General features: G+C 44.4%; 1 protein-coding gene across 2 annotated transcripts in view; it reads left to right on the forward strand.

Moving 5' to 3' along the window:
- Positions 1 to 2,708: 2,708 nt before the first annotated feature.
- The window catches only part of AMOT (angiomotin), an 84,405-nt gene continuing 65,164 nt past the window's right edge, over positions 2,709 to 21,949 (forward strand). For both annotated transcript variants that reach the window (XM_048863951.2, XM_048863952.2), the window contains exon 1: positions 2,709 to 2,874. The gene's annotated coding sequence lies outside the window, so the exon portion shown is untranslated. The remainder of the gene's footprint in view (positions 2,875 to 21,949) is intronic.

Here is a 21,949-nt window from a genome sequence, read left to right on the forward strand (position 1 = left end):
TGGGACATATCTTGTATCAGTGAGATGTGGGGGCTGTGTACCATATGTGCCTTTTGGACTGAAATGTAAATATGCTGTAAAACGTCCAATTAGCTTCTTACTAGACTGACTACTGGAGTCTTAATGGGTTGTTCACACTGTAGGTGCTACAGCAGTAACTTGTGAAACATCACTGTGAGGTAAAGGTGATCTAATGACTTATCAGTGTGGACAAAACAAGTTTTTGCAGGAGTAGGTATTTGGGCCTAAAACACTGTTTTCTGACATCTGTCTGCACAGACAAGAGAAGAAAATGTTTACAGCTGGGCTGAGTTACATTTCACACATGCTTTGGGAGAGCTGGCTATGAAAAAATTGCCTTTTGGTTTTTGAACACCTCTAATGCTTGCATTTATAAATGCAACCCTAAGTCTCTGCCTCCAGCCCAGTCTGCTCTTTTTCAGCTACTGGATCCACTTAAGACAACTAAATTTAAAACTTTCCTGTAACCTCACTATTCCATGCAGGTAGTTGCCACAAGAATATCATGCACTTGTAAATAGAAAGGGCACCATCCATGAGAAATCCTTTGTTAAAATATGGCTTGGATTATGAACAAGTTTGAGGAAACCATAGATTAAGAGAAATAAAACAAGGAAGAGCAAAAGTAATGCCTCCAAGGGACCGTGTCTCTCTCCTCTGACATCCTGAATCAATTGTGACTCAGGAAATGGCTGCTGCTCTTGCACCCATGCAGGTACCTTAGAAATGCAGGTAAAGGGATAATAAAATTGCAACAGTTGACAATCAACAACTGTTACACCACAACTGCCACACGTGATGGTAGTAGGCCGCCTTGAGAGAGTCAGCTGACAAACTCAAGGACTGAATGATGGTCTTTCCAAGTTAGGGTCGATGGCATTCACAGGGCTGAAGTATTGAGGTGGCTCATGACCTTTTTATTATACTGTAGATAATTTTTAAATGGCTTGTGTTGTAATGTAGCATCTTGGTTCTGTGTGTAAATGAAAGGCTTCACTCAGTTGTTGTGAATGTGACACTTAGCACTAAGGCTAAATTCACACAAATCTTTTAAAGCCTTTTATTTTAAAATGTTTCACTCCCAGCTGCAAGGGCTGAAGTTCTTCCTTGCTGCTATATTTTTGTTACTCTTCACTTGCTAAATATATTATTCTGTACAATTTCCCATCATCAGCTTACGATCTTTGTGTTCTAGCACCACATTTCCATTATAGGATGATTTATAACATAGTATGGAGATTAACCTTTAATGTTTTTGATTTATCATGCCCTCCCAACCAAATTCTAAACAAATACAAGTAAAGCAGAATAATAAAATCATATCTAGACGAGTATAATTTAAAACTCTGCAAGGTTTATCTAAAAAAATGCAAATCCAGCAATGCATTAGAAATAGCCATTAAAGTCATCAATCAAGATATTTATAAGGTACTTAATCACAGTGGTATCTAGGTGCTAAAACAAAATTAAGGGTTGCATACAATTTTAAATGGCTGGGAACTATACTGCCTACTAATACTAGTTATCTACAGCTAGTCTGTGGATATCTGTATGCTCATTTTGAAATGTTCCCTTTTCCTCTTACTGTATATCTTTGACCCTGTTGTCATGGGATGGCACATGTAAAGAGAGAGTTCTCAAATCCCATTGTGAAGGCTTGGGATCATTTGGGGGGCAGTGAGTTTCATAGGTTTGAAAGCTAAACTAATTCAGATAAGTGATATTGAAACGGAAACCTTTTAAATGTGAGTGGCAAGTTCCAGAATCAGGCACAACCAACAAAAAATGCTGTTAAACAACAGAAATCACGATGCATGGATGCTGCCCTTAGTCACATTTGTGTCTCAGCCATTTTTATGGTGCTGCTGATGAAGAAGAAAATACTGTTACTATTTAATGGACACACGCTGACCTTTCACTGGAAAGTCTGAGAAAGCAGCTCCATAAAGAGAGTTTGTTACTAGTCCCCCACAATCCAGTGACACAAAAGAATGAGAGTGGCACACCAATGAGTTGTGTTGTCAATAGGCAGGCTGAATGAGACAGGGCTGTCAGCTAGAAGCCATACCTGCAAAAATCTGCGTAATTATTCATGCATGGCCAGAGGAAGCTAAGATTAAAATATGTGGGGTTTTTTTAAAAAAGCTATTTCTCGTTTCTTTTCTCCCCCAGTCCCACATTGGGTTCCACAGTCAGTCTCAGATGTAAAAAGTAATAAATATTTAGACTTCATAGGCAATCTACTCATTACAAACCTCAGTCTTTTGGGGTGGTAGTTTATTGGATAAAATCTGGGGCAGGGAACGTGTCTTTATGGTGAACGCTCTCTTCGCCCTCTATAGGGCTGTGGGTGTACTGTCTATAATATTGCACATAGGCATAAAACAACACTGAGTAGGAGCAGCCAGCTCACCAAGAGTCAATTGGACAATCTCTGCCTTCGCCTAACATAAGTCATGCAAGCAAAAGGTTGCTTTCTGTGTACAGAAAAACATAACAGCGGTGGCTATTTTCAGTATGGCTCCCAAGGCGCCGGGACCCGGGAGGAGACGCCCCCCCGCCCCAGTGCAGCACCGCTGTGGACTCACGTCTTCCCTGGGGACCTTTGGGGGCGCGTCAGGGGGAGAGAACTACACTTCCCAGCAGCCTTTGCAGCGGGTTCCCACAGTGGGGCATGCTGGGAGTCGTAGTTGGCGGCGCCCGGTGAAAGTTAATCGGCGAAGCGGCGGCAGGCCGTTCCCAGAGCGCCTCGGTGTGTCTCATTCTCGTGCCGGCTTTGGCTTTGTCACCTCCCGGGGGCGCGGCGCAAGATGGATGAAGTGGCGGGCGGCTGCTGGGGCAGGTGCCCGCGGGGTAAGGCGCTGCCCCACAGGGCCGGGGGCAGGATCTACCCGCCGCGCGAGGGTCCGGGCTGGGGGCTGGGGGCGCGGGGCCGGCTCGGGTGCGGGCGGGCGCGGCTCCCGGCAGCCCAGGGGCTCTGCACGGGCTGCAAGAGCTTTTCCGCCGCTGCCCTTTGAACTACTTTGTGTCCGCCGACCAAGGGGGGATGCGCCCATCCTCCTCCCCCTTCTCGCTGTCGCGGGGCTTGAAGGGCGTTTGCTGAGAGAGGGATTTGTGGCCCCAGCTCCCTCCAAACGGCAGCGGCGAGAAACAAAACCGGCTGGTTTCCTCCCCTCCCTCCGGAGCCTCGAGAGAGGGGGACTGGCCTCCCCCCGCTGCCCACCTCTTCCCCTTCCTCCCCACCAAGCCCTGCTCTAGTCCCCGCTACTCCCTCCCCAGGGTCCCGGGGATGGGGCTGCCCCGCCCCCGGGCTCCCCGCAGGTGACGGGGGGCGGCCCTCCCCTTCTGTCCCCTTTCCGCACCTGCACCAGAGTCCTGCGGGTGCAGTCCGGCTTTCCTGGCTCTCTGCCCACCCTGTATCGTCCGAGAGGAGCTGTCTTGCCCTCCCCGCAGTTCAAAGGGGCGGGGGGTTGTCTGGCCTCTCTTCCCCCTGCTCCACTCTAGTGGGCCGAGGCAGGAGCTGGAGGGCTGGTTTTGTGGCTAAGGCACTGGGCTGGGACCCTGGAGACCTGTGTTCAGTTCCTGGCTTTACCACAGCTTGCTTTTGTGACCTTGTGGGGGGTGTGTGTGTGTGTATTCATTAATAACTGTGAGATATTTGAATACAAGAGGGGTGGGGGTATTTATCAGACAGAGGAAGGGGCTTCCCTCCCCCCTCCAGCTTGCCTTAAAGCCCAGAGAGAGCACATGCCCCTCCCCAACACCAAAGTGTGGGGCTGCCCTGTGCCACCTGCACCCCCAGCCCCAAACCTGTAGCATAAGAACGGCCCTACTGGGTCAGACCAAAGGTCCATCTAGCCCAGTATCCTGTCTTCTGACAGTGGCCAAAGCCAGGTGCACCAGAGGGAATGAACAGAACAGGTCATCATCAAGTGATCCATTCGCTGTTGCCTATTCCCAGCTTCTGGCAAACACCAGGGACACCATTCCTGCCCATCCTGGCTAATAGCCATTGACGAACCTATCTTCCATGAATTTATCTAGTTCTTTTTTGAACCCTGTTATGGTCTTGGCCTTCACAACATTCTCTGGCAAGGAGTTCCACAGGTTGACTGTGCGTTGTGTGAAAAAATACTTCCTTTTATTTGTTTTAAACCTCCTGCCTATTAATTTCATTTGGTGACCCGCTAGTTGTTGTGTTATGAGAAGTAGTAAACAACATTTCCTTATCTACTTTCTCCACACCAGTCATGATTTTATAGACCTCAATCATTATCTCCCCTTAGCCGTTTCTTTTCCAAGCTGTAAAGTCCCAGTCTTATTAATCTCTCCTCATATGGAAGCTGTTCCATACCCCTAATAATTTTTGTTGCCCTTTTCTGAACCTTTTTCAATTCCAGTATATCTTCTTTGAGATGGGGCGACCACATCTGCACACAGTATTCAAGATGGGGGCGTACCATGGATTTATATAGAGGCAATATGATATTTTCTGTCTTATTATCTATCCCTTTCTTAATTATTCCCAACGTTCTGTTTACTTTTTTGACTGTCGCTGCACATTGAGTGGGTGTTTTCAGAGTACTATCCACAATGACTCCAAAATCTCTTTCTTGAGTGGTAACAGCTAATTTAGGCCCCATCATTTTGTTGCCCAGTCACGAGAGATCCCTTTGTAGCTCTTCGCAGTCTGCCTGGGTCTTAACTATCTTTACTAATTTTGTATCATCTGCAAATTTTGCCACGTCACTGTTTACCCCTTTTTCCAGATCATTTATGAATATGTTGAATAGGACTGGTCCAGAACAGACCCCTGGGGGACATCACTATTTATCTCTCTCCATTCTGAAAACTGACCATTTATACCTATCCTTTGTTTCCTATCTTTTAACCAGTTACCAATCCATGAGAGCATCTTCCCTCTTATCCCGTGGCAGCTTACTTTGCGTAAGAGCTTTTGGTGAGGGACCTTGTCAAAGGCTTTCTGAAAATCTAAGTACACTATATGCACTGGATCCCCTTGGTCCATAATGCTTGTTGACCCCCTCAAAGAATTCTAGTAGATTGGTGAGGCATGATTTCCCTTTACTAAAACCATGTTGACTCTTCCTCAACAAATTATGTTAATCTATATGTCTGACAATATTGTTCTTTATTATAGTTTTATTATAGCATCTACATAAAGATTCTGCTCTCTTTTTCCATCCGTCCCCTAGGCCTCTTTAAATTCCAAAGAGGGTAAGTAAATCCATACCCACCAGCTGGGATGTGTTAAGAGAACAAACTTTTCACTCAGTTTACAATAATCCCAGCAGAGTCAGTAGTTATAGTTTTGTGCCACTTCCTGCAAATCGCATTTAGCTCCATAAATTTATTTCAGTTCTTTGTTCTTGAATAAGTGTCAGGATCCTGCTAATCACTGCAGCCTTGGGCAGGGTCTGGGCCTAATGATCTTTGAGGCCAGGCACTGAGGTGATGGCAAATTGGGAGAATAAGTAGGTTGGGATTCTGTCTTCATTAAACGTATTAAATATCCACTATGACCCTGCAATCCAAGCACAGGGAATAAATCCTATTAATTTCAGTGGGCTATTTACCTGTGTAAGGGATGCAAGATTAGGCAGTAAAAGCTAGATTTTGGGTACTGATGAAGCATAGCATATAAATTGGACCCAAGGTGGGTTTAAACCTCCTTTGTTCTCTTGGAGGCAGCTAGGAGCTGATAGACCCCTCCACATAAATTGGAGCAGCCCAAGGTTCCTACATCAGTGGCTTCCTAGGGGTGGTTCTGTTAGTTCTGCAGCACAAGGCTCTTCAGTAATGCCCCTTCCTGCTGCTGCTTCCCATGCTGGAGGAATCCTCAGCGGCTTGGTTAGCATGTCTCAAAGGGGCCACAGCAGAGACCAAAGTTCTGGCACTAACTGTCACTTCACATAAAATTAGTGGCTTAATCCTGGCAAAGAGCCTGGTTTCAGTCCCAAAGCGGTGTGATAGAAGCAGGAGATACGACTTGTTCAGGGGAGGAGAGATTCTGCTTTAATTTAATTTTGATTCCAATATATAATAATAATACCTAGTGTTTACTTAGCACTTTTCATCAGTAGAATTCAAAGTGCTTTACAAAACAGGTAAGTATTATTATTCCCATTAAGAATGCCTGTCACAGGCACTGGGCACCCTCCACAGATAGTTAAGAATACAAACCAGTTAATGAAAGCAGCAGTGACAACCAGTGACCTTTTCCCACACACAAGAAGCCATTCCACAAAACCACAATTTCCACATCAAATAAAACTCCATACCGTATTAGCTCCCAAATCTCAATTCTCCTCAAGCACCTGCTCAAATCAAAGGGCTTTGTGGCCTTGTAGATTAATGTATTTAGGTTATTACAGACCAAAGGAAGGGGAGCTGGGGAGTGAATTCCAGGGTTGAGGGGCCTCAGGGAGAATATTCTGTCAGTTGGTCCTTTATCCAAGTTCCGTCATTCGAATAAGTATGTGCATGTTAGGGAGCTTATTCAAACCTAGAGTCTGAACCTATCAGAGTTGGCCCTGGATCTACTTCAGTCTATTCATAGAAGAGAAAGAGTAATTCAAAATTAGAGATTGCCCAGAATTGGAACTCAGAATCTAAATTCAGTTTACATGACTCCTAAGACGAGGGAAACTTTGTGAAGAATGCTGGGCCAAAATTTTATAAGGTCAGTATATGACACTTTGTCATAAATGGATCTGAATTCTCCTGTGTCAGCCTCAAACCCAAACTCTGAATCCTATCCTAGTGCTAAACCAGATCTATGTATCTTGTCCTCTTCCTCTGCCTATTGGAAACAGAACACCCCAGGATTGATGTTTCCCTACATTGGTCACTCTGAGTACCACTACAGACAATATCCTCTTCCGCAGTCTGAGTGCTTGATGTCATGTCATAGTTATTCCCTAGGAATGTGTCTGCCCTGGATTGTGATGATAATGCTCAATGGTGACCTAATTGCCGCAGTCTCACTGTGTAGGAAAAGTATGTGTTTGTGGCCTCTTGGTATGTCTTCTCACCAAAGAGATCATTGCCTCACATTACAATGTGCCTGGTCTAGCTTTCCCACCATTGCTACCACTGTGGAATTGCACCAGTCCTAGTACAAGGGTGGGAAATTTCTTGAAAATTGCCAGTATAGAAGGAGCCTCAAATCTTAGGTGGAACTAAAGAGAAAGGAACAATGGTCTAGGTGCCATTCCTGGTGCTGCTGCAGAATTAGGGCTAGATCTGCAAAGGGGACTTAGACTCAGCATAGCAGCACCCCATTTTTAGGTGTCGTGCCTCCGAATCGAATCCACAGCTCTGAATTAGGTGACCAGGTTTCCTGGACAATGCCTGGGAAAATTAGGCACCTAAGAAGGGGATCCACCAAGCCAGCAAGCTGAACAAGGAGCTGCCTAAGCTATACAGTGGGAAATGCTGAAGAGAAAGGTGGGGCCTAAGTCTTGCCCCTCAAAAGGAATTAGCCACCTAACTCTGGGCCAGAGGGAGGTGCCTCCTCCTACTCAGAAGACAAGCCACGACTCCTTTTCTGAATTTAGATGCCTACGCCAGGTTAGCCCTTTCTCTCATAAAGGTGGTGAAGGATGTGGGAGACCTGGGTTCAAATCCCCATTTTGCCTGATGTGGAACAGGAAGTTGAATCCAGGTCTCCCGTGTGAACATAGCGCCCACTGGGCTAGGGTAATCTAGGGTGGAAGTTTCTCCTGGTGGAGCTGTTCCACTTTGTATGAAATGCTTAAATGTTTGTTGGGCCAGCGAGAGTGCGTGAGAATAATTTTATTGCCCAGTGCTTAAGGCATTCACCAGGGATGTGGTAGAACCAAGTTCAAATTGCTGTTCCAATGAGTATTTAATTATTTATACAAAGTGGAGTAGCTACAACAGGAAAGATTGAGGGTAGCCTTCCTCAGAATATCTTAGAGCCCGGTGATCAGGGCACTCACCCGGGACATGAGACCTGCATTCAAGTCCCTGCTCCCCAGAAGGTTGACTGGGGGTCCATCCCTTGGCCTGTTGGACATAAGGGGGGGTGCGGGGTGATCCCATCACCAGAGCTATGTTTTGTGCAAGGCCCAGTCTGGTAGGTGTCCTCTGAGAACATTTACTGACCTGGGCTCTGCAGATGAGATTTGTGGGGGAACCCCTAATTTGAGGATCCTGCTGGGGCTTACGCATGAGCTAGGCAGTGGGTGTCAAGATTTAAGCAGCTTTATGCACGCCCACTGCAGGTTGGATTGTTTCAAATCAAAGCAATTTAAATCACTGATTTTAATCGTCATTTAAATCAGCAAGCAGGGAACCTTGATTTAAATCTGTAAAGCCACTGTGAATGTAAGGCATGGTTAAAGTTTAAAGTATTAATCACCTACATACATACTGTAATATTGGATGTATTCTAAATGCCTGAGAGAGTTGACCTATGGAGGGAAGAGGGGGAATGGAGAGAAGCTGGGAGGCAGAGAATGGAGGAAGAGAAAGCAGTGACGAGGAGACAAAGGAAGTGAAATGGTAACAGAGAAACTCAGGGCATGTGTAAACTGGTATGGGCACTGTAGCACCATAGCATAGATGTTTCCTATACTGATGTAGGTAATCCACATTCCTGAGTGGTGGTAGCTAGGTTGATGGAACAGTTCTTCCATTGACCTAGCTGTGTCTACACAGGGAGTTTGGTCAGCTTTTCACACCCCTGGGTGACATAGCTAGGTCAATCTAAATATTAAGTGAAGACCAAGGCTGAGAGTATGGGACTATATGAATTGCAGAGAAATGGGAGGGGAAGAGATGGGCTGGAAGGAGACTGGGGAAAAAGCAGTGTGCTGGATTGTTTGGTGAGCATTATGGAGGTGACTGTGGCTGTGTGTCACACCAAGCATCCCTGTGTGTCCTCCAGCACACTCTAAAATGTCATCTATGGGAGAAAGGGAAGATGATTCCTGGTAGAATACACGTTCACACAATGAAACCTTTAGTTTCTTCGACTGCATGTCTGTAGAGAGCTCATTGCTTCCCCGTGACCCCAGGAGACACTTCCATTTCTTTTCATGTGCCAGTGTTTGGCCAGCGGATGTAGGTGGGGCACTATTGGGTTCTCTTATTAACTCTTTAATTCACTGAATTTCCTAGTCTTGGTAGAACTAGATATTTGCATAGTGTGATCAAATAGAAGATTCAGGTTCTTTTACAGGGAGGCTGTTGTGCTGCCTCAGTCCTGTTACAGTGACTCTTACGTGTGTTTGCTTTTGATGTCCGAAGCTTAGGAGTCTGCATGCGTGACCAAGGGCCAGAGCTGACTACTGAATTCATATTTCTGACTGAGGTGAGGGTTAGTATGAGCATGGGGAGAGGGGTATATGAGCAGCCCAGCAGGTACAACACAGCTAATAAAAGGGAGAAATGTCCACATTTTCTGTGGTATAAGTGTCTTGTACTGGTGTCACAATTCCTCTCGAATTCTTTCGACTCCTGCTTTTAGCACCTTCTAATATTGCAGTGATCTCTTTGTGTATACCTGCCATGGTCCTGAGTATCAGTGTCTTGAAAAGTGTAGAGCCTCATGTTTGAAACCACCTGGCACTTCGAGTAAGAGTAGGAGTTTGCTTTGGCTGCCTTTGTTCCCCACATGGTTTGTGCAACATGCTGTGTGTCATTTGCCTGTCACCCTCCACCCCAGAGTTAACTGCATCTCACTGGTGATTGTATGGTTAAAAAGTGCTTTGGGATTATATGTAAGCGGAAAGTGTTATTAGAATGATGCTCTCCAGAACCAGAATGCATTGGACCAATTGCTATTGAAATTGACTTTGCTATATGTTGAATCTTATCTATTTGAGTTGTACTATTGATTATCATTATTATTATTTATTTATTCTTGGTAGCCCTCACAATTGTATTTGGTTTAGGGTTATAAAACTCTCTATAGATGTCCGTCCTATTGTCTTTATGGTCGTCCCATAAATTAAAATACACAATGCAAAATACACTATAAAGGATATCTACCAGCTGAGATGAGAATGGTAAAATAGACCCAAGCCCCTGCAGCACTCAGTCCATCCCCTCCCCCAACTTCTGCTAACTGTTCTGGCTGCTTTCTCCAAACCACTGCCCTTGTCTCAGTTTTAGCTGAATTATGTAGCAAACAGCCCTCACCCAGTCCCATGGTTTTTAGGGTCATATATAAAAGAACCCAAGGCCAGATTTTGGAGTGTTCAAGCATCCACCATGAGGGTTAGATTTTCAAAAGAGCTCCACTCCCATTTAGGCACCTAATTAAAGGTCATATCTTCAAAAGTGCTTGGCATCCAGCAGCTCCCATTGTGATGCTTATGGCCAATTTTCAAAAGACCTCCGTAGGTTGGGTGCTGAACTCCTGAAAATTCCATCCAGAAGCACTGGGTGATTTGTTCCACTGCTGTGGCCAGGTCAGCTGTGGTAGAGATGTGAAGATGGGTTTCTTCAGCCTGGTGAATAAATTGCAGCCTGTGCCCCCTCATTAAATGTTGCCAACAAGAAAGAGCTCTTGAGGCAGAGGCAAGGGTTGAAACAGACACAGCGGTAAAAACTCCAGCAGCAGGTCTGTAGTGCGGCTCGTACTGTTGAATTGATGGAGATGCATGCCAAAGCCCCATGTATTTTTAAAAAATTAATTTCTTTATGTATGTGTTTAATACTTTAGGCCAATATTTGTGAGGCCTTTTGAGATCCTTGGATCAAGTATATTATATAAGGGTCCCAAGCCCATTACAATCCATCAAAAGAATCCCATTCCTGTTTTCAAGACATTTAAACAACAAAACAGAAACCATTTTAAGCAGCTTAATGTGTATTTATTGAAGAGACGAGTCTCCAAGAAATAGCTTGAATATCATGGCTTTTCATTACTGTATATTAAGAAGGAAATCGGAAGAACAAAAAGCTACTTTTGAAAAGTGTTCAATGGGAAACAAACTGGCAAAACCCAAGAAACTCAAACCTAAGGCTAATGAATACTCTGTCCTGAACTCGCATTGTCTCTTTTGATTCCCCACACTCTCATGAGCTGCACACAGATTCAGTTTGCCAGTCTTAACCCTTCTGACTGAGGTCTGCTCTACATGCAGTTTTTGTTCTGGTATAACTATGTTGGGGTGGGGTGTGATTTTTATTTTTTACCGATATAGTTATACCGATGCAAACCCTAGTGTGGATGCAATACTATTTGTATAAATACCAGTATAACTGAGTCTGCACTGGGGGAGGTGTACCACTTTAACGATACTATATTTTAACTATATAACTTTTGTGTGTAGACAAGGCTTATGTGTACACCAGGAGAATTAGGACCTGTGACACACCGCTGTTGCAGTTTCATGATGGAAGCTCTAGTGCAGATAGGGCTTAGAGCAGGTCTGGACTGCACTTTAGTTAAAAAGCCAGTGGCTAGCCTACACTAGCTGTTCCGCTGTTGATACTGCTGGCACAGCTGCACCCATGCCAGTTCTACAGTGGGAAATTTGAAGGAAAAACAGTGTTGTGTAGATGCACCTTTAATGTGCTGCTGTTACTTGTCACAGCAGTAATGAAATTGATGGAATGCCATAATTGAGGATTGGATAGCTGGAAGATTCAGCATTATGGAAGCCCTGTTCTGACAGATTGTGTCTGGACTATTCAGTAGCGCAGAATAGGTGCTTTCTTCTGTGAACAGCAGTAAAAACAGGATGTTTACTACCTGCAACAGTTAAATTTATTCCAGTATGGACCAAATTATAAATAATGGTTTCTGAGCTGGCAAAGATACCAAACATAATGATCTGCTAGGGTGATCTGGCCTCTTAAAAGTGACTGTTCTGTCTGCCAAAGTTTAGCAATCTGTTTAGTGTTGCTGTTGTTTGTTAAGTTGAAATGGGCCCAATTTATAGCCCATTAAAAAAAAAATGGCATATTGTGTTTTTAAAATAGAATTGATTTTCTTCGTTCATTTTTCCTCTAAATGGCCGATTAAACTTGGTATCACCAGCAGAGGATGCTGGTGCTCTGTCAGAACTCAGAACCAGCATCTCAAATGGATTGGAAAAATCTGATTAGACCTTGTTCCGTGATCAAATCTGTACTTTTTTTATTTTAGGAAAATAAAGTTTCAATCAATTATCTGATACTCACTGTCTTGCTGCTTTTAGTTCCATCAAAGGAGAAATGTAATTCTAAAAATTATCCATTTGCTTAAAAAAACTTGATGTTGGTTGTCTTTTTTGCTCTCTCTCTTTCTCTCTCTCTAACCTTTGAATAGAGTTTCATGTGTTTTGTCCTCAGCAGAGATTATCCTCCTCTTTAGATAATGTATTCTCATTTCACTGCTTCTTTTTAATTTTTTGGTCAGAGTTAATATTCAGAATCAGTTTAATATTTAATGCTGCTTTTATTGGGAGGATATAGGCTGATCCTGTAATTAGTTCCACTCAGATGTTGGGGAAGCGGGAGGTGTCTGTGTGTGTGGAGCTCATTGTAGGATTGAGGCTATACTCTTATTCTTGCAGGGGGGTGGATAAAAAGATCAATTAGATCTCTTTCAGCTCTCAATTCTGTGACTCTAATATTAAAAGTGAGCTGCAAAGGACTTAAATACAAATGGGCTTGTGTTCTTTATTTCTTTTTCTTTTTTTGTTATTGTTGTTGCTTTGCTTCTTTATGATGTATAAAGAGGGCCTGAAAGATCTTTCTTTTTTCCGAAAAGAAAATTTGCCTTTTTTTAGTCTTAGGAATATCAAGAATATGAAGTCTGCTTCTTCTGGAGGACTTGCTGAATGTCTCAGAACATGTTCTATTGTGTGTTCTCAGAACTTCGTATTGAAATTTTAGTAAACGCTTCCTTTCTTCAAAATGTTCAATAATCACTGCAGTTAAATAGCTGTTAACAACACAAAACAATACACTATCTGACTAAACATCCCTTTTCCCTCTCACTTGCTAAACTTTCATTCTTTTGTGGTATCATCATATTGTTAGTTCTTCATCATAGAATCGTACAGGGCAAATTCTAATTTCAAATGGAAAAAAAGTGTGTGTGTATATCTATATTATAATAGGCTTTCTTTGTACAACACAGAGGGGAAAAAAGAGATGCACAAGTCTAATATTTTTCTTTGTAAGTGACCTTTAAGACAAATAAACTGCAGTCTAGAACAGAAGCATTAATTTTGGTTGGGAAGAGTAAATTGTATAATGTATAATTTTCATTGTGGTGAAGTATTGATTATACTGGAATTCCATGTCCTCTATCACTTTTTATTGTGGCACCTTTCCTTAATAATGTGTCGACATTAGGGGAAAAAAGGAGATCAGTAGAGTAATATTGATAATAATACAAATAATTACTGATATCATTGGTAATGGCGTTTGTGATTGATATTCCCACATTTAAATAGTCATTGATGAATATGACCTAATTTGATTAAATGATCACTGTGATGAAGATCGAGGGACGTGATCGTTCCCCTCTATTCGACATTGGTGAGGCCTCATCTGGAGTACTGTGTCCAGTTTTGGGCCCCACACTTCAAGAAGGATGTGGATAAATTGGAGAGAGTCCAGCGAAGGGCAACAAAAATGATTTGGGGTCTGGAACACATGAGTTATGAGGAGAGGCTGAGGGAGCTGGGATTGTTTAGCCTGCAGAAGAGAAGAATGAGGGGGGATTTGATAGCTGCTTTCAACTACCTGAAAGGGGGTTCCAAAGAGGATGGCTCTAGACTGTTCTCAATGGTATCAGATGACAGAACGAGGAGTAATGGTCTCAAGCTGCAGTGGGGGAGGTTTAGATTGGATATTAGGAAAAACTTTTTCACTAAGAGGGTGGTGAAACACTGGAATGCGTTACCTAGGGAGGTGGTAGAATCTCCTTCCTTAGAGGTTTTTAAGGTCAGGCTTGACAAAGCCCTGGCTGGGATGATTTAACTGGGAATTGGTCCTGCTTTGAGCAGGGGGTTGGACTAGATGACCTTCTGGGGTCCCTTCCAACCCTTATATTCTGTGATTCTATGAAGTGCATGGAAAGCGGCCCCTGCACTACAGTGCCTTTTTATACACTGTTTTATAACACACAGTCCACTGTGGATCTGATTCAAAGCCCACTGGAGTCAATGGAAGTCTTTTCATTGACTCCAGTGGGCTTTAGATCAGATCCTATGTAGAGTCCAGCAGTAAACTTTTTTAAATCCTAAAACACTTCAGTAATAGTATTTTACACCCAAAGATTTCAGCATGCTCACAGGTCCTCTGTGAGATAGGTCCTTATTAATATACTTGGTTTAGAGATGATTAAATCAAATCCCTTCTTAAGAATCTGATCTTGAAGCCGTTTCTTAGGCAAAACTCCCATGTAAATCCGTGGGAGTTGGGCATGAATATAGCCAGAGTGAAGCCAACACATTTAATTTAATTTTTCTGTAGTCGGTGATTGCTTAGCAGCATTCTAACTATTTCTTCCGAATTGCTCTGTAAAAGGGGGCCTGTGCTTGCTAATTATAGCACTTCCCTTACAGGCTGTAGCCGAAAGGGATTAATGGTGGAAACATTGTCGCTCATTTTGTTTTCCATTTTCAGTGGGTGAGGCTGCTTTTGTTCCACTGCACACACTAAAGTCCCAACTACTCTGTGCTGGGAACTGGATTAAGGAGCTGTGTTTAAACCGCCAATCCTAGTATTAGCTGGAACCATGTTCCTCAATTCAGTGTAAAGCCTGGGATAAACAGGGTCTGAGGCTATCTATGGCCATGTCTACACTACAAATTTTGGTCGACGCTAGTTATGTTGGCATAAAGCCGCCACAATTAGTATAGTGCTTGTGCACATGTGTACTTGGCTCCTTCCATCAGCGCTGCACATACTCACCAGGAGTGCTTGTGTCAATGAACAGTGTGGTAGGTATCCTGATGTATAACTCACCATTGTTCAGTGCACTATTTTTGGGGAAGTTTTGGCAGTCCGTGGTGGGACAGAAATGAGTCTAGCAGGGGTGGCTGTGAGCAAAGGGTCAACTTCTCAACATGCCACTCTCTCCACCCCATAATTTTTGTGACTTTGTAAAAATTTCACAAACCCATGCATCTCCCCCGCCCCCCCCCCCCCCCCGTCAGCCTTCTCTGACAGAAGCATGTGGCATACACAGCTCTGTACTACTGTCATAAGTGTTGCAAACATTGGATGGTATTTGCAGAGCTGTAAGAAGAACCACATCAGCGGGGAACATGATGATTTCTTGGAGGGCAGATTGCTGTGGAACATAGTGAGAACCAATTCAAGGTTGTTGGTGGCACTCACAGAGCAGCTATAGATGATGGAGCGCTGCTTTTAGGCCTGAGAAACAGGCACTTACTGGTGGGATTGTGTTGTAATGCAGGCTTGGGATGACGAGCAGTGACTGCAGAACTTTCAGATGCACAAGGCTACATGCATCCGATGAAGGTGAGCTGTAGCTCACGAAAGCTTATGCTCAAATAAATTTGTTAGTCTCTAAGGTGCCACAAGTACTCCTTTTCTTGGATCTTTCTGGATCTGTGTGCCAACCTCTGGAGGTTGGGCAGGAGGACACCAAAATGAGAGCTGCACTGAAAGTGGAGAAGCAAGTGGCGATCTCACTGTGGAAACTTGCAGCATTGGGTTGCTGCTGGTCAGTGGGAAATCATTTTGGAATTGGAAAATCCACTGTGGGGGCTGTTATCATGCAAGTGTGCAGGGCCATTAATTGTCTCCTGCTGTGACTTTTGGCAATGTGCAGGATATAAGGGATAAATTCACAGTAATGGGGTTCCCGAACTGTAGTGGCGCAATAGACAGCACCCGTGTCCCCAGATCAATTTGCCTTTGAGTACATCAACAGAAAGGGCTACTTTTCTATGGTTATGCAAGTGTTGCTGAATCATCGGGGACACTTCACCGACATCAGTGTTGGCTCTGAATATTGGCAGCCTTTTCCACAGCCAGTGGCGATTTTAGCTGATATCTCACTCCTGAGGGTAACAAAGGCACAGAGAGCACAGCTACTGCTGGTATCCCAAAAGCTGCCTGGGCCCACATGCTGCTAGCTTATGTGCTACAATGGTGTCTGCTGAAGTTATGGCTGACTGGCATAGGAAAGTGTCCTACCATGGAGGAATAAATATGGGTGCTATCCATAGAAACCTTTGACAGATGATTGCAGAGTACATCTGTGACAGTTGCATCCAGATCTCTCAGGAGGATTCAAGGGTCATCTCTGTATACATAAACAAACTGCTTCTTAGCGCCCCCCGTAACTCTACAGAAGATTAACAACGCTACCCCTCTTTGTTGTACTGCTATCTCTTCTAGTGAGAGTAAATTAATGAAAAATTAATGGCTGTGACCTGTTAAGTTGGGGCACCATCAGTACATCACTGTAATGGGAAACACATTTGCACGCTTACCCAAGGTTCCTTACCCTGCATCGGGCTCACCCATGCTCGACTGTCGGGACTAATTGGTCTGTGATGGAATCTCAAACAGGTCCTGGCTCATGGCATAGCTGGACCACCTGGTCACATGTTCCCCATCCTCTTCCCCATCTGTGTCCATTTATTCTTTTACGTAGAGACTGTCCAGTTTGACCAATGTACATGGCAGAGGGGCATTGCTGGCACATGATGGCATATATCACATTGGTGGATGGACAAATCAGATGTCAAGAATTATAACATTCATAAACCAGTCGGAGAACACTTCAATCTCTCTGGTCACGCAATCACAGACATGAAGGTCGCTATCTTAAAACAAAAAAACTTCAAATCCAGACTCCAGCGAGAAACTGCTGAATTGGAATTCATTTGCAAATTGGATACTATTAATTTAGGCTTAAATAGAGACTGGGAGTGGCTAAGTCATTATGCAAGGTAGCCTGTTTCCTCTTGTTTTTTCCTACCCCCCCCCCCCCCCAGATGTTCTGGTTTAACTTGGATTTAAACTTGGAGAGTGGTCAGTTTAGATGAGCTATTACCAGCAGGAGAGTGTGTTTGTGTGTGTATGGGGGTGGGGGGGATGTGAGAAAACCTGGATTTGTGCAGGAAATAGCCCGACTTGATTATGTAAAGAGTTGTCACTTTGGATGGGCTAGCACCAGCAGGAGAGTGAATTTGTGTGGGGGGGTGGAGGGTGAGAAAACCTGGATTTGTGCTGGAAATGGCCCACCTGATGATCACTTTAGATAAGCTATTACCAGCAGGACAGTGGGGTGGGAGGAGGTATTGTTTCATATTCTCTGTGTATATATAAAGTCTGCTGCAGTTTCCACGGTATGCATCCGATGAAGTGAGCTGTAGCTCACGAAAGCTCATGCTCAAATAAATTGGTTAGTCTCTAAGGTGCCACAGTGTTTCTACAACCGGTCCATAGCTGTGCTGCATAATCTGATCTCCTCACGGGCCCAGGAGATCCAATATCTCCTGTCTGCTCCAAACTGGAGCACATCTGGAGCGTGTAGCTGGCATGGTAAGCTGGACAGTTGCACACAACAGTGGAGAGCAGGTAGGTACGCTTGCCAAGCTGGAAAATCAGGAAAAGGTATTTCAAAAATTCCCAGGGCTTTAAAGGGGACAGGGCCTTCTAGTCTCCGTGACCCCTGGGCAGCAGAGTTCACAATTGTGATCAGAGCAGTCAGTGTTGGGCATTTGTGGGACAGCTGCTGGAGGACTGTTAGGGTTGCCATAAGTAATGCAGTGTCTACACTTGCGCTGCGTCAACCTCAGTACATAGACCATGGCTCAGTGCTGCTCAGGAAGGCGTTACTGTGTTGCTGTAATGGGGTACTTACATGGGTAAGAGACCAATTTAAGTGGAGACACATGCACAGTTAGGTAGAAGCAAGGTGGCTTATGTCAACCTAACTTTGTAATGTAGACTAGGCCGATGTAAAAGTTTTCTACAGTAATTACTTTCCCCACAGCAGTTTGCTAAATTACACGGTCATTAAAATTTTATTGTGTAGAATTAGCAGGTTAATAAACTGCTGTAGAAAGACACCCGTGAGCATTGAGAGGGGGAAACAAGACCGTATGGCCGATGAGAGAGAAAAGATGGGTAAGGCAATATCTTTTATTGGACCAACTTCTGCTGGTGAGAGAGATGAGCTTTCAAGCTCTCCATTGAAGCTCTCCATTAGATATGGCTCATAACTGTTCAAATGTCTGTATTCTGGAAAGCAGAATTTTCCTAATAACCCCAAACATGCTAGGTTTTACAGTAGTAATTTTTAATATCATTGGGATGCAAGTACCCATCATTACCATCTCATGGTGTACGAAGACCTGTTTCACATTGAATGTATGCCTCATCCTCACTTCTGCTGGGCCAAGTGGATTGACCTTTCTCTTTTCACAAGGCGCAGTTCTCAGCTGAGGGGAAGCTTTAAGGAGACTTTTCTTGTAGGTAGTGTTATCCACTGGATAAAATATGGGAAAGGCATCATGAGTCTTTTGGGTTCTATTCCTGGCTCATCCTTTGGCTCACTAACGTTGGGCAAATCACTTATCCCCTCTGTATCTCCAGTCTGTTCTCTATAAAGCAGCAAAAATGATTCTTAGCCAACTTTGTAGCACTGGGATCTGTGGATGAAAATAAAAACAGAATATTCTTATAACTCCTTTTTAACCACTGCATTCGCTCAGAATAAAGCCCTTGATGTTAATGATCTTATTTATATGGGGAGAGCAAGACAAGGAAATATTCTCTCTCATAACTACCTGTTCTTTGGCTCCTCTACCTTCAGTAAACTTCCTAGCCACATCTCTTTTTCTGGCTCCATCCTGTATGTTTCTGTTGATTGTGTGATCTTTTCATATTACAGTATTTAACTCAGTCTGCAACTTTAGCTCGAAATTCCATAAATCTCTAAGTGAAATGAATGTGTAGGGCCATATTCTCTTCTCTGGCAACTTTGTGCCACTCTCACAGTGGGGAACTCACTGGCTTTGGAGAGCCAGTATAACCACTTCCCCCCCGGAGCTTTCAGTGTAGGAGGGAGGCTGGGGCAAAAGGGGAATGGCCACAGTGCTGCTGTGATCTGTGTAGTCTCAGCTGACATAATGGCCCCAGGGGCCATAACCAGCAACACACTTTCTATGCCAGGGATGGGGGTGGCACTGGTGTTGCAGCATTTACACCCCCTCAGCTGTATTTAGTGGACATTAGGCTTAGCTGGGAATCTGTTCCATTTAGTGAGGGTGATATGAGCAGCTTCCTAAACTCCAGCTGCTGAGGAGAAAAGAGAACAAAAAGAGAGCAGTGGTTACTGAAGGGAGAAATTTTAAATGAAGTCATTTTAAAGAATGCAAAGAGCGGCAACCCCTCAAAAATCATAGGTTGGGGGATCCCAGGTTATCAAGTACTATTCTAGGAATAGGATGGGCTCAGGATTTATTTTTCTACTTCCAAATTTTTTCCACAGTGATATTTATCTTCTCTGCCTTGAATACACCTATTGTAACCTTTGCGTGATTGCATAACTTGGCCGGAGAATGCTGGCGTGGTTATTAGGAACCTCTTTCTTGTGCTGTTTCCTGAATTCCCACATTCTAGTGTGATCTGTGTGTGGAAAACTGCTAGGTTCCTTCATCTGGCAGCACTTGAGTCAGTGTGTGCCATAGCTCACGAGTCCTGTGCTAGCTGGAGGGGTGGGGGAGTGAGGATGCAAAGGAAGAACGTTTTCTGAGGAGAATTTGGATTTCATGCATCTCTCTTTGTTCTTTTCCTGTTCAGATAACGCTGTTATCTCTGATTGGTTTAAAAAAGTGCTGCACTAATGTTCTTTTGAATAAACAGAGGAAGATGACTTGAGGTTAATAAGCCTTGGGCAAGGCAAGCCATTTTTCACAGTGTGAATTTAAAAATATTTTGCTTTGTTGATGAACCTCCATTTGCCATGCCACAAGTTTTCTTTTGGGATGCAGGAGGTAGGCAGTTATGTGGTGGGATCATATATTTCAGGGTTATTTATAAATGTTTCATCCAGCTATAGCTATGTATTTCCAGCACACTCCTCACCATAACTTCTGGCATATATTGTGCTCTGTTTACCTGTTCTAGCTGTAAATGTTGTGGGAATGTTAATGAATTGTTTACATGTGTTCCTACTTTTGTTTTTGCTAAATTTTTCCAGCGAATGAGCATCAGTTACAGAAAAAAACTTGTGTATTTATATGTGCAGGCTTTTGGAATTTCTGGGGGAGGGTTGCTTTATTTTCCTGAAATTGTTTCCAGATTATTTTTATAATAGATTTATGAACATATGTAAATAAGTCTTGTGGGTAAAGCAGTTAAAAGATGAAGGGCCACATCAGGCTGTCCTTCCTCACAATAATAGTCCCACTGAACTGACTTGAATTGGACAAGACAAGGTGGATGACGTATGTGGCTGCCAGCTTTCTAATTGCACAAAACTGAACGTCCCTACCCCACCCTTCTACAAGGCCCGGCCCTGGCCCTTCTCTGAGGCACTACCTCCTGCTCACTCCAGCCCCCCTCCATCTGTCACTTGCTCTCCCCCACCCTCACTCACTTTCACTGGGCTGGGACAGGGGGTTGGGGTGCAGGAGAGGGTGAGGGCTCTAGTGGGGGGTGTGAACGCTGGGGTGGGGCCAGAAATGAGGAGTGTAGGAGGGGGCTCTATGCTGGGGCAGAGTGTTGAGGTATGGGAGGGAGTGAGGGCTCCGGCTGGGGGCCCAGGCTCTGGGGTGGGTCTGGGGATGAGGGGTTAGGGGTGCAGGAGGGAGCTTCGGGCCGGGGCCAAGGGGTTTGGAGTGTGGGAGTAGGATTAGGACTGGGGCAGGAGGCTGAGGTGCAGGCTCTGGGAGGGAGTTTGGGTGAGGGAGGGGGCCCAGGGCTGGGGCAGGGGGTTCAGGTGCAGGAGTGGGTGCGAGCTCCAGGAGGGGGCTCAGGGCTGGGGCAGAGGGTTGGGATGTGGGAGGGAGTGCAGGGTCTGGGAGGGAGTTTGGATGCGGGAGGGGGTTCCGACCTGGGGCAGGGGGTTTGGGGTGCAGGCTCAGGCCAGGTGGCACTTACCTAAGGCAGCTCCTGGTCGGGGCTAAGGCAGGCTCCCTGCCTACCCTGGAGTTTTAATGGCCTGGTCAACGGTGGTGACTGGAGCTGCTAGGGTCCCTTTTCGACCGGGCATTCCGGTTGAAAGCCGGACGCCTGGCAACCCTAATGCGGTAATGTCTTTTACTGGACAAGTTTTATAATGCAAGCAGCATGGTTTGACCAGTGGCCAGTGGAAACTGCTGCTTGATGAACACTTCTGGAAATTGGTGTTACTTTAAGGCCTGATCCTGCAAAGTAAATGAAGCTACTCAATGGTGCAAATATTTGCAGGCCTTGGACCTAAACTATAAAATGAGGGAGATGAATTGCCATGATGGATAGACCTCTTCCCTCCTTTCTTTTTCATCTTATTCTTTCTTGAAATTGCAAGTTACTGAAAGAGGTAGTCAGAAAACAAATAAACACTGTCACCCCAGTAATCTCCATCCTGCTTTTCAGACAATGAAATGACCTCACAGAGAGGTGATGTGGCAAACAAAGGATTAGAGTTTATTGTATGTAAACAAAGGAGGAGGTGAATTGTGAGAAAGGCAAGGAAATAGTTTGTATGTAAATATTCTGCTACCCAGAAGGTCCCTTTGAGAGGAGGAGTAGTTGTGGCACCTTAGAGACTAACAAATTTATTTGAGCATAAGCTTTCGTGAGCTACAGCTCACTTCATCGATGAAGTGAGCTGTAGTTCACAAAAGCTTATGCTCAGATAAATTTGTTAGTCTCTGAGGTGCCACAAGTACTCCTTTTGTTTTTGCGAATACAGACTAACACGGCTGCTACTCTGAAACCTTTGAGAGGAGGGGCCATA

The sequence above is a fragment of the Caretta caretta genome, chromosome 9, assembly GCF_965140235.1.
Source record: "Caretta caretta isolate rCarCar2 chromosome 9, rCarCar1.hap1, whole genome shotgun sequence".
Lineage (NCBI taxonomy): Eukaryota > Metazoa > Chordata > Testudines > Cheloniidae > Caretta > Caretta caretta.